The sequence below is a fragment of the Chionomys nivalis genome, chromosome 14, assembly GCF_950005125.1.
Source record: "Chionomys nivalis chromosome 14, mChiNiv1.1, whole genome shotgun sequence".
Lineage (NCBI taxonomy): Eukaryota > Metazoa > Chordata > Mammalia > Rodentia > Cricetidae > Chionomys > Chionomys nivalis.
The window spans coordinates 51,237,528-51,250,579 of NC_080099.1; positions in this window are offsets into that span (position 1 = coordinate 51,237,528).

Here is a 13,052-nt window from a genome sequence, read left to right on the forward strand (position 1 = left end):
GCTAATGTTAGTGGCTAATTCTGGATTTATAGGTAACCGGAATATGAAAATATTTACGTTGTCTCTCATTTGGTACCTCCACAGCTTTATGAATGAAGGGTGACAGTGACAGTAACTACATCTAGAGACTGAGACCCTCAGTTAAGACACTAACACCAACCCATTCAGAGTCAGGAGGAGCTATAAGGCTGTCTTTAGAGCCACACAGTGTTGTACTATCTCCCAGTTTTAGAGAAATTCAGAATGCTGAGTTCAGAATCTTTAAAAACACTCTGCTCCTGCAGAAAGAGCTGTTTGTACCAACTTGAATATTCTTCCAAGCTTCCACAGTTTCTTAACTGGAGCTGCTTAGTCTTTGGCCACACAATCAATGAAACTCTAGAATTCAGTTTTGGATTATTTTGAGCCCAGCTTTCCTCTGTCCTTATTTAAATCTCTCTATATTGATATTCAAAGAAGATAAGAATGGACTATATCTGTTGTCTTTTTGTGGTTCTCTGGGCTTCTTTTTAGCAGCCACTAAACAACAGCCTTTCTATATATAACTTAAAAGAACAATTCAAGTTGGTAGGAAAATATCATTGAAGCAGGTGGGTATGTTTGCTCTAGGGGGCAAAGAAAAGACTTCTTTCCTTCAGAGACTAGAGAAGAACTTTTAAATCTAATAATACTTAATGAAAGTTATTGGTTGATACCACGAGCCTGAGCTAGTAGCATGAGCACACACTGCAGATTGCCCTGAAGAAATATGTTTTGCCAGGTGGGGGACGAGATTCCTGCAGTTCCGGGCTCAAAGGGAATCTATTGAGTCAGTAAGTACTTTGAATATTTTATCTGAGGGGGTAAACGAAAAAGACACACACACGCTCTCTCGATGCTTTCCTTTTTCTTCTTCTTCTGTAACCTCCATTCTTTATTTTCCTGGTGATTTTCTTCTCTCACTCTCGATATTTTCCTTCTAACTCCATCTTTATTCTTCCTTATTCTCTCATTCTTGATGTCTTCCTAACTCCATCTTTATTGTTCCTTTTTCTCTCATTCTAAATGTCTTCCTAACTCTATCTTTATTGTTCCTTTTTTCCCTTCTTGATATTTTCTTTCTCTTTCATTTTCCCTTACATCTTACATACCCCAGAAAAATCTTTCAAGCAATATAAAAATTACTATGTGGTTGTATTCTCTATTTCAAGTAAATGATTATACTGAATAAAAAAAGTCAAAAAGACGCCGGGCGATGGTGGCGCACGTCTTTAATCCCAGCACTCGGGAGGCAGAGGCAGGCGGATCTCTGTGAGTTCGAGACCAGCCTGGTCTACAGAGCTAGTTCCAGGACAGGCTCCAAAACCACAGTGAAACCCTGTCTCGAAAAACCAAAAAAAAAAAAAAAAAAAAAAAAAAAAAAAAGTCAAAAAGAGCATGTTTTCCATATCCCTCACATAGTTAAACATTTTACATATTATAGGTGAAAACAAATTATCACCAAGAATTCATGTAGTTTCATACCCAAGCAACTTGTTATAGATTAACAGAGTGTAAGCCAGCAAGCAGAATATTCTTCTCAATCAGAACTTTCATTGGCAGGCTGCGTTTTGCAGTTACAAAGAAAGGACTGATCACTTTATTGTTTATCTTGAAAGGTAATCTTATAAGGAATCTTAAAGAAATCACAAACCTAAGCTTTTATACATGAGAAACAATTAGTTAGCTCTACTTTAAATCTTTAGCATACATACCCACTCATCAGTAGATTTTTATGTAAGGAGATTGAGGGCAGAAATGGGTTTAAGGAATTAACCATCACCTTTGGTCTTCAACCAATCCTTGCAAGAAAGGTACATCAGCTATTGATAATTGGGCTGCTTTGTTCTTGTTCCCTGACCTTAAAGAGTTATGCATTCAACTCTGTGCCTTTCTAGAACTTTAGACTGTCTTCTTGGGTTTTTCATCTCAAGGCTATTTGACAAAAACATCTAGTTTAAACTTAAGTTATTTTCAAATCTTTGTTTTAGTTATGATGTGCTCCAAAACCTGTGAACACATCTTCCAACCTTAAGATTAAAGGGATTTAAACTAGGTGGGCTACTGGGACTCAGTTTTTTTTCTTAATTATTAACCTAAACCACAATCTATGTGACTCCTCAGTATAAACTCATGTGTTCCACCTATGAGACACTTTTTTGTTTTACTTTTTATCATTGCAACTCTGTTTAAACTAACATTATTATTATCAATTTCATGATACATGGAGCCTGCTTCATCTGCAGACTGAAGTATAAAGTATCAATACTTATGTTTCTTTAGCAAGTTGGAGAGAAGGTTATGTGGCCAATACCTTTGGCTATATTTATCTTACTCTTTTTTTAAGAGATCCAAGAAAATGAGTTTAATCAATGTTTAATAATGAAGAGTTTGTCTAGTGAAAAAGCAAGACATATATATATATACATATACTATATATATATATATATATATATATATATATATATATATATATATATTGAATCCTAAAATAAATATTCTGTGAATCCAGAATGTAGGGAACTATTTAAATAGGCATCACTATGGAGGATGACAGAGGTCAGATTAGGGAAAAGTATCAATGTGATTTCTGTGTGGAGCTTAGATATTTCTTACCACGTGATGCTATGATTCAGTCTCTCTAATTTTTCTTGCCAATAATTCAACACTGTTTATTTTTCTGAGCAATGATAACTGGGGAATTTTTGGAACCAGAACATAAGAGAGCAGATGGGCCAGCAATGGTCCTAAGTTACAGTGCTGACAACACCATTGTGGCAAGTTTTTATTAAATTATTCCCAATAAAATTTGGAAACAAGTGTATGCAAATAATGACCTAATTCATTCATTTCAATAAATTCACTAGTTTAAAATGAATTGTGATTATTAGTTCTTAGAAGCAACTTAAATTATGCTAGTATGTGGGATATTAATTCTATACAAGACTGTATATTTAATTTAGAATGAAAGTAATAAAAGCAAACCCATGAAATACAGAATTTGTTAAAATAAAACAAAATGGGAAAAGGTTCAATTATGCATACTTCCTAAAAGTTAACTGTTTCTGAAATCTATTCGTTACAGCTTGGTATTTCTTTTTAAAAGAGACAGTTTAATGATGTCACTTGTCAAGGAACTGATAAAATGAGATACAGTAGAGAAAAAAATAAATAAAATTTCCATTCCTTTTAACCCATCAAAGCAGAACAAAATGCTTAATTGGGTGTCATAATGGAATGTTTCACTGTTTTGCTGCCCAGTAAATAAAAGCTGATTTCAAGTCAGATAATTAGGTGTCAAAAGAATAGAATATCTGTTTGAATACCAAAGAGAAAAACACCAACAAACACATTCCTCCCACAAAGATCTTCATATACACAGGGAAATGACCTCTAGAAAGTTTTTTTGAAGCATACCACAGAACTAGGAGCATCAATGTTTTCATAATTCCTTTGTAAAAGGAATTATTTTTCCTTTTAATGCCAGGGAAAGTCATATCTGGTAACAAAACCCAGAAGAAAAGGGTTTGGTCATTTCCTATCACGTGCAACTTCTTGCATGTGAAGTTTGTCAGGGTCAATGCTGTACAACAACCCAGCCACCCCATGAATGATGCAAGGGATGTTTGCTAATCTGACCCATCCTATTGAGAGGAGGGGGGCATCCTTCAGTAGGACGTGCATTGTATGAAAAGCTGCCATCTTGAAGTCATCATTTTATTTGTATAGTTTAACTTGTATAGCATAACTGAACATGAAATGCTGTGACTCAGTTATTTCTTTTCCTTCTTGTTTTTCTACAGATAGATGACCACTCTCACACAGTTTATAACCAAATGAAATTCTGTTCCAGCTGACTAGGACCAGGCCCAGGTATTTGGGGTCTAAGTGTGGCCCTGGTGCTTAGAATACACGGTTTTTGAAGGCAAATATGCCCAGGCATTTTGTTCTATTGGCAGCTCATGGGTGGAGTGGATTTCATAAAAGTACAGTTAAACAAAAGCTAAGATAATTAGTTACCTGTAGGGGGTTCCACACAAAGTTAGGATATCCCGGCCTTGGATTTCTAGGATAGAGTTGTGGGGCATTCGATCTGGGAAATCCAATTCCAGTTAAACCTGAAATGTCCTTTCCAAGATGGAAGCACCTTTGCATGGTCTTGGCCTGTCAAGCCATTGCATATCTAATGTGGACAGATACCTTGGACATTGTATCTAATCCATAGGCAATAATCCTCTCTGTTTTTTTAAAAACATCTGGACTGCCTACCTTCAGGCTATCAGTAATCTTAATTTAAATAGATAGTGGCCCCACCACTTGAAGTTCTCCATGACCCTAAGCTAAGTTAGCACCCACAAAGTCATTCATATATACATGTCAGAGTTTCCTCATCAGTGTGGCTGATGGATTAGCCATACCTCACACTAGACCTAAAAATCACTCCCAACTGCCTGTTGACTCCAGAGTGAGTCAGAAACAGAGATGGTGGTATTTACTTAATATCACAGGTATCATTTTGTGTGGTTAGTATCACTTGTCATAACATTTTCTCAAGCTTAGTTTTAGTTCTTGGAGGAAGTTTGTGTTCAAAATGAAAATATTTTTTTCTCTCTAGAAGACTCAACAGGAAATAACTGCTAAATCTGATATAGATGTAGCTTGAATTCTAATTGGTCTTAATAATAAAAACCCAGAGTCAAATATTAGGGGTAAAAGCTGAAAGATCAAAGAAACAGAGCAGCCAGCCACTAGTTCTTACCTCTACAAAATCCTCAGAGTGGGGTATCATGTCTCTACTAGTCCTCAGACTGAATGCCTTAGCTTGGGTGTCCTCCCACATTATATTCCTCTCTCTGCCCAGTCATATTCCTTCCTGTCTCTACTTTAGCAGTGGGGTTAAAGACTTGTGACTCCTAACTACTGGGATTAAAGCTGTAAGCCAACACTGCCTGACTCTGTTTCTCTTTTAGACTGGATTGATCTCGGGTAGCCCAGGGTGGCCTTGAACTCACAGAGATCTGCCTGCCTCTGCCTTCTGAGTGCTGGGATTAAAGGTGTGTACCACCACTGCCTGGTATATATAGGTAAATAGTGGCTCACTCTACACTCTGATCTTCAGGCAAGCTTTATTTTTTAGATCACAAACAAAATATCACATTTCCTCTTTTTTTGTCTAAAATTAAAAAGAAGGTTATAACTAATATAAGAAAAACTATATGCAATAAGTACAATAACAATGTGTAATATATAAGGCAATAAATGCATCACAAATGTCTAGTCCATTTGCATTTGAGAAATTCAGAGAAAATACTCCATTATCTATCTTATCTTGGTGAGTCCAAACTCTTGTAAATAATTTGCTTTCAGTCCTAACTTGTATTACCATTCCTTTGTCAAGTTATAGCTGATCAAATGAAAAACATTTGTTAGTCTTGAGGCTAGTTTAGGTCAAATGGCCATGCTGTTTGATGAACTATCATCTCTTCTAATTAAGAGGTGTCTCTTGTTCAAATTGAACCTTTATCAATTTTGAAGGTATCCATAACTTTTATTCTCCTGTGGAAACAAAAGCAAAATCCCTTCCCCCAATGTAACACATATCTTGGTTTCCATTCTGAGGTCAGCACATCTTTAAAGCATACAGGCTGATTTAATTCTGTAGATTTTTATAAATTATCCAGTGTCTCTCCACAGCTGTATTTATTTTCTCATTAGCATTTAGAAAATGTAAAGATACTAAAGCATTATATAATCTATTTCTAGGGTTCTTTATTACTCCTGTTTATTAAGAATATCTTTTAGAGGTCAATTTGATCTTTCTATGACTGGTTGTCCTGAAGGAATGTATGATATACTTGTAATATGCTACATATTGTAATAGGCAAAAAACTGTTTTTTCTTCTTAAAAACATAGGCTGGGGCATTTTAAATCTTAATTTGTACAGGTATATACCCATGATGTACATACCTTCTGGCAAATACATGATTACTGAATCAATATTTTCAGAACTCAAAGCAGTCACCCATTGATATACTGATTAAGATCATTGGTGTGGTATACATATTTTAAGTTCTAATAAATGTGTGATTACTGAATCCGCCTTTTCTGAGCTCAAGGCAGTTGCTCATTGAAAACCTGAATAATTGTCAAGGCTGTGACATACAAATTTTAATTTTCTAAATTCTGTAAAGTGGAACACATCCATCTGCCAGATTGGATTCCTTTGAGTACCCTTTGGGATACTCCCTGAAGGTACCAGTGTTTGGCTATCAAAAGAGCAATAGGACATCTCTTTATAATTTCCTTAGCTAGTTGCCATGTAATAAAAAAATACTCTTTCTTTAAACCTTTGCAATTGACGTGATGTTTTTCATGAAATTCTGAGGCCTACAACACATTTCCAATCAATAATTGATCAATTTCTGCATTACCTTTTGCTAGAGGACCTGGCAGACCCATATAGGATGAGATGTGTGTCATGTATCTGGGACTGAGCCTATGTAACAATTTTTTTAAAAGGTGGATATGAAGAAAGTTAAGGCCTACCAAGTCAAACGGAGCCAACCTGAAGTTTGTCTAGAGCTGTCAGAAGTTCTGGATGTGCCTAGTCAATAAGGAGCTACCAAATGGTGTTTTCTGAGTGCCTAGCAACTGGCACTGTCAGAGGTCCTGATAATGCCTAGTCAATGAGAGACAAGCATGAAATATTAACTGTCAATGGATCCGAATGCCTGGGGCCTGGGAAGGTATATAAGTTTTCCCCATTGTTAAATAAATGTGACTGCCATAAGCCTTCTATCTGATTCCTGGCATCTGTATTCATTGATGTCACACCTTTTCACCCCCTCCCCTGAGAAAGATGTTGGGACTTAGCAACAGAAAGCAACCATGAGGTAGTAGAATCCAAAGGAACAAATATGTTTCACTATGTGTACTGAGGTCATAACTTCTGATGATGGTGTTCAGAGAGAAAACACTGCCTTTTTATCTACTCTTCCTTCACCTCTGGAAGAGAAGGCCTCCCTGACAGTCAAGGTAAAACAAGCCCTTTCCCCAGGACTCAGTTTACTGTAAAAGTTGTAGAGATTGTCATTCACACCTACAGCTGAACAGCTTCATTTAGGAAAGAACCCAAGAAGCAATTGCAAGGTTCTACATGGGAAGAAAGTGTATATATGGTGAGGGGCAGTTTCCCAACACAGGTTAGGTTCTGCCTGTCTTCATGAGGGCCAAGGTTTCCCCTTTTCAGTATATTTACCTTGGACTTGAAATGTGTGTTTGGGCTTAGTTTCTTACTGTGTCCTCCAGAGAACCAATGGAGTTCTCCCAAGAGGCCAGGAGGCTATGTGGTTCAAATCTAGGACCTAAATATTCATGAGTAGAGAACCAGGCCCACTAGTTCAGCTAGCCAGAACTAGAGTTCACTTGTTGACCCTAATGATGAATTAAAAAATAGAATGCATCTAGAAGCTGTTTTCCCAAGTGGGAGAAACACCAAAAAGACCAGGAGTCACTCTGTCTCTCAGCTTCATGTGAAGTGCCTCTCAAAGATTATCTCATCCACTATAATATAAAAAGTTTATAAAATGTTAATTATGGCTTATAATTTCATAATCTTAGAGATTTTATTAACAACTAATGACTAGTTTCTTAGTGTAGGAGCTACTGGCAGCTCCATCTGGGATATGCAATTAGCCAGCTGGTCATTAACTCCTGGCAATGACTAATTATCCTAGGATTAAAAGCTTAAATATAAGTAAAAATGGGATTGAAACTCTTAATCAATGGGTTAATGTGTTCTGTCTTGCCATGGATGTACTGTATATTTTATTCTTATAAAGTGTTTCTAGAGAGGCTCTCTCTGTACTGACATAAGGATTATAGGTCTGTATATAGTAGATTTGTTGTCTGCCCTGCATTAGCTACTGTATATGCCTCATCACTTCCACTTAACTGAATCTCTTTCATGTGCTCTTTGCATCTCTGTGAAATCATTTTGAGGTGCTCTCATTTGCATTGTTATTTTGTCATTGTTCAGGATTTTGTTTTAATATGTTTCCTTTTTCTTTTTTTCTCACACCTTCCAGTTTTAAAGCTTTCTTTCTTCTTTGGCTAGCTCCAGGATAGCACAGATATAGGCATCTTTGTTTCATTATCAATATCATTACTGTCAAGTGATATCGACTCTGCATAAGGTTGGTCTGTGGCTGTCTCTGTGGAGCAAGACATTACCTTAGGAGTGCTTTTTGTTATTTCAGATTGATTTTAGGTCCCATCACATAAATGTGAATTCACGTGTCCCCTTTGGTCTACAAAATATAAATGAGGTGGAGTGACTGAGGTTTATATTAACCCCATTTTTTTTAAACAGAAAGCCCAGGCAAAGAGAGGTCATATCAACTGCCTGAGGGCATCCAGCACATTCCTGTTCAAGTCAGGGTTGAGAATACATTTGTAGGCTGAAGCCACCTGTTCTTTAACCTTGCTAAGTCAGAAGCACCAGTAAACTTGGAAGACCCCTGACTCCTTCATTGCAGTGTCCTTGTGAGCAGAAAGCAGGCTTTCAATGTGATAGCCTCCGAAGAGTTCAGATTTTAGTCTCTTAAATCAGGTCTTCATAGTGATGACCCAAGAGACAGTTTAATTAGAATCTATAATAGAACTTCGCTGTGCAAAAGCAATGCATTAAGGTGGCCTGACACATTTCTGGGGAGCATAAGCCTGACTTCTCTCCTAAGTGGCCAGGGCTAGGGGTCAGAGAATGACATTTCTGTTAATAGGATATTAACATATTGAAGTGGAGATTCAACAAATTTATGAATAGCTATATTCATAACTATGGGTGTAAAAGATCCAAATTATATCTTACTTTAAATTCTGGAGGGCTTCTAGACAATAAGACATCAAGAGTTGTTGGCATTTCTTTCTCACATCAGGGTTTTGGTGATAATCTTCTGGGCTTTTTTCACCTCTGTTCTTTTTCCACGGGAGAATTTTCCCCCTGGGTATGCTAAAGCTGTGAGCCCTTTAGCTGCCCTAAAGTGTAAACTGAATCATTCAAATGAATTCCCTGTTTCCTTCAAAGATTCCACACATGACAAGAGTTTTCTCCTTAGAGACAAGTATATGTGCTTACAGACATACAGTCTTTTCCTTATGTCTTTCTTTTGGGAGAATTCAGGACCTAATGAATAGACAAGATAAAACATTTGGGTGAGATGACAGCTCACCCCAGAGTAAATTAGGGTAACAAAGCTAATGCTAGATCAGGCATCTTGGAGCACATTCTCTTTCGAGGGATACCTTGCTCAGCCTAGATATGGGGCAAGGGCCTTTGGCTCAGCCTCAAAATGATGTGTCAGTATCTCAGTGGCTGGCTCTCTGAGATCCAGGCATAAAAATTGCTGGTTTGTTTTGTTGTCTTTTGTTTTCCTGAATCTCTCACTTGCCTCTTCTTGTGAAGTCACCTAACTGATTACGTCTGGAAACAGAGAGATCAGGGTGACACAGTTCTATTCTGTTTTTTTCTTGATATGAGAGGAACCTAGCCGATAAAGTTAGTGACAATGACTGACCCCTCAAGGCATGAAAATACACACTTTATGTTGTAGCTTTCCTGAACTGAGAGGACTGTTTAAATGAGTTTCTCTGAGGCAATTCTGAGTGTATCTAGCCCAAGTGCTGATTTTTAAGTTACTACATTAGAATAAAACTAAATTATTATAATTAAATTGAATCTGAGTTTAAAGAACAATGGAAAACTATTTTTTGTAATAATCAATCTCATTGTCTAGAATATCAGTTATGATGTTGAACTCCTGGTTATAAGTGGTGTTCTGGTGAGATGAGAAGACCAAGATCAGGAGATGAGGGAGGGAAATGGAAAGGTGGCTACAAATGACAAACAGTCAAAGCCGATGTTCCTACACCAGAGAGATGATGAATGCCCAGCATACTGAAACCTTCTGAAGTACAGAAGAAATGACCAAAATGTTAGCAGAAAACTGTCCTAAAGAAACAGCCATAGAAACCGAATTTCTAGTAGTCACCAGCCATAGAGAAAGACATCATCTGTGCACATACGATGAATGTATACAAACCATAAAATCAGTCACTGGCCACACATTCAGTTAGCCAAAACCCAGAGGAGATACATGAAAGTGAATCTGGGTTAAACTGAGCACTCGCATTCACTTACGGTGGGAATGAAATCATAATTCTTATTGCAGGATTCCTGAGTTTATCCTCAGAAGTACTCACAGACATTTAAGCAAGGCATTGCCTTCTCCACTGTTGTAAGAGCAGATGACTAAACATGAGATCCAGGCAAACATTTGCAACATGAGATCAGCCACAGTTCAGACTACGGTGCTGCTATGGAAGGATCAATAATTATTCACATATATTACTATGGAGTGCCAGTGATATACAAGAAATAGTGTCATAGTAAAAATGAGCTCAAATGTGTAAATTAAAGATATATAAAATATAACTATAATCAACATGTATACTGCCTAATCTTGATACCATTTCAAATTCCCATTGTATTTTATTGGTTACTTATAAAAGGAGAAGGGTACTTGGTTGGTTGTACTGAGAAAGAAGCCAATTTTTAAAAATATGCCTTGTTTTTTTTTTTAATTTCATGATTAAAACATGCAAATTTTCCCTTTTTATATAAAAATTATGCTTACAAAATAATCTTTAAATAACAAATAAGTGAGTTAAAAATATATCCAATAATATAATGGTATAGGTATAAATATTCAGCCTGCCTTATCCTCCAGTATTTTCACCTTGCATTCTTATTGAGATACATCTCATAGGGGCAACCGCTGCAAAATCTGAAGTTAAACTGTTTATAGAAATCAGTTTTATTCTGAGATGATTAGTGCACCTGGGGTGGTAATAAGAATTGCTAGCATAGAGGAAATAAAATGACACACCGAAAAGGTACTGAAAAACTCAAGTATTTCCACATCTGAAATGCTGCAGTTTATGCTGTGAAATTATCCTCAGCTCTAATCCTCCCAAAAAAAACTAAAATAAACAATATACATCCAGTGCATAATGTGGTTCCCAGAATGACGCCTCTAAATATTCCCGCCTAAATAAACCTAAAAATCTTAGGAATGATGTTGGTTTTTCACTATGGAGCAAGAAATATACTAGGAGAACCCAGAATTTGTCCCTGAAACTCAATTGAGAACAGCTAAAATAAAAAAATGTTTTTGTGAAAAGAAACCAACTAAAGAATCTGTCATGGTAACTGTACCTAAGACGACACAAAGAACAAACCATTCCAGAATAACTTATCAAAAGAAGGGGGACCTCACAATGGCAACAAAATAATGGGAATTAATAAATATGGCTCATTAATTACTATGTTAATTATCTTGATTCCCCAGTAAGAAAATATAGAGTAAAATACTGACTTAGAAAACAGGATCCATTTCTCAGCTGCAGCCAGGAAACATACCTCACCACCATGTGCAATAATAGGATATATTCCTCCAGAATAGCACAATAGCATTTATTATATAAGGTGCTAACATGACAGGATGTAGTCAGTACTCAATCAGTAGACACTAATGATAGATACACAGAAGTTTCAGGAAATGTTCAACGGCAAAGATTTAAATATGCACACTCATTTCAGTACGTAGGCATATTGAGAGGGAGAGGAAGTAGAGTGTGGAGTATATAAACACAGCAAAATGTAATTTGCCTGCAGGGCCGAGAATTGTACAGAACTAGACTGTCCTCCATGACTTATAATTAGGCATTTGTGAAGTCTTCAATTTCACTATACTTGGCAACATTACAAATACAACAGGGTATATTTAAGAGCCATGGCTAGTTCAGTAGTTCAATTTTCTGGCATGAAATAGTAAACATACAGCTAGTTGGTGGTAGTGCATGCCTTTAATCCCAGCACTAGGAGGCAGAGGCAGGCAGGCAGTTGATCTGAGAGTCTGAGGCCAGCCTAGTCTACAAAACAAGTTCCAGGACAGCCAGGCAAAGGTTTAAATTTGCTAACTGGTTCTATAATGCCCCAAGATGAATCAGGGAGGTGGTAAAGGAACATATGCTCTAAAGATCTCGATGTGTCTTTTAAAGTGATGTGGTTGCAACAGGATCAGAACATTTAGATACTGTTAAAATATGACTGAAACTGATCCATATTCTTCGGTATATCTCTATAAAGTGCATCCTTCTATCTGATTTCCATTCACATTCTCAAGCAATTCATGGATTTGCAGAGGGGAAGAGGGGCGTCATTACTTGTTTCCTCTTTTCTGAAACACCAAAGGACACTTTCATGAGCCTGGCACAGTTCACTGCTTCAGTGGCTGTACAAGGAAATGTCACCAAAATGACAGCAACTATTCCCAAATCCCTGTGTTTGAGAAAGTCTTACTGATTTGTCTACTCCTTGGGTGCTTATAAAGTCAATGATAAATATGTATTCTGTTTTGTTTGCTCGTTTGTTGGGATTTTCATACAATAGCAATATTCTTCCATTCTGTTTTTTCCCTCCTAACCTTCCATACAACCCCCCCACACACACTGTACTTCAAATTTATGGCCTCTTTTTACACTAATTGCTTTGCACTCATATATGTGTATATACATAGATATTCCTAAATATAACTTGTTCAGTCTATATAATGTTATCTGTATGTATGTTTTCAGGGTTGACCATTTGGCACTGAACAATCAATTGGTAGTTCTTCCCTAGGAAAGTGTACCTCTCCTGCTTCTAGCATCCTCAGTTGCATATCGGTCTTTATTGTGTAGGGCTGAGGCCTTGCGGGCTTTTCCCTGTCCAGTTTGATATGTCCATTGGTATCCCCCTTGTTCAGTTTGTGTTTGGTCAGGCATCCCAGTGAAACTTTACGAGTGTAGCTTCTGTTGTCACTAGGGGACAGTTTCACAGAAAGCTCTTTGATCCCCTGGCTCTTACAGTCTTTCCTCCCCCTCTTCTGCAATGCTCCTTGGACCTCAGTAGTGGGAGTATTTGTAGAAGCAT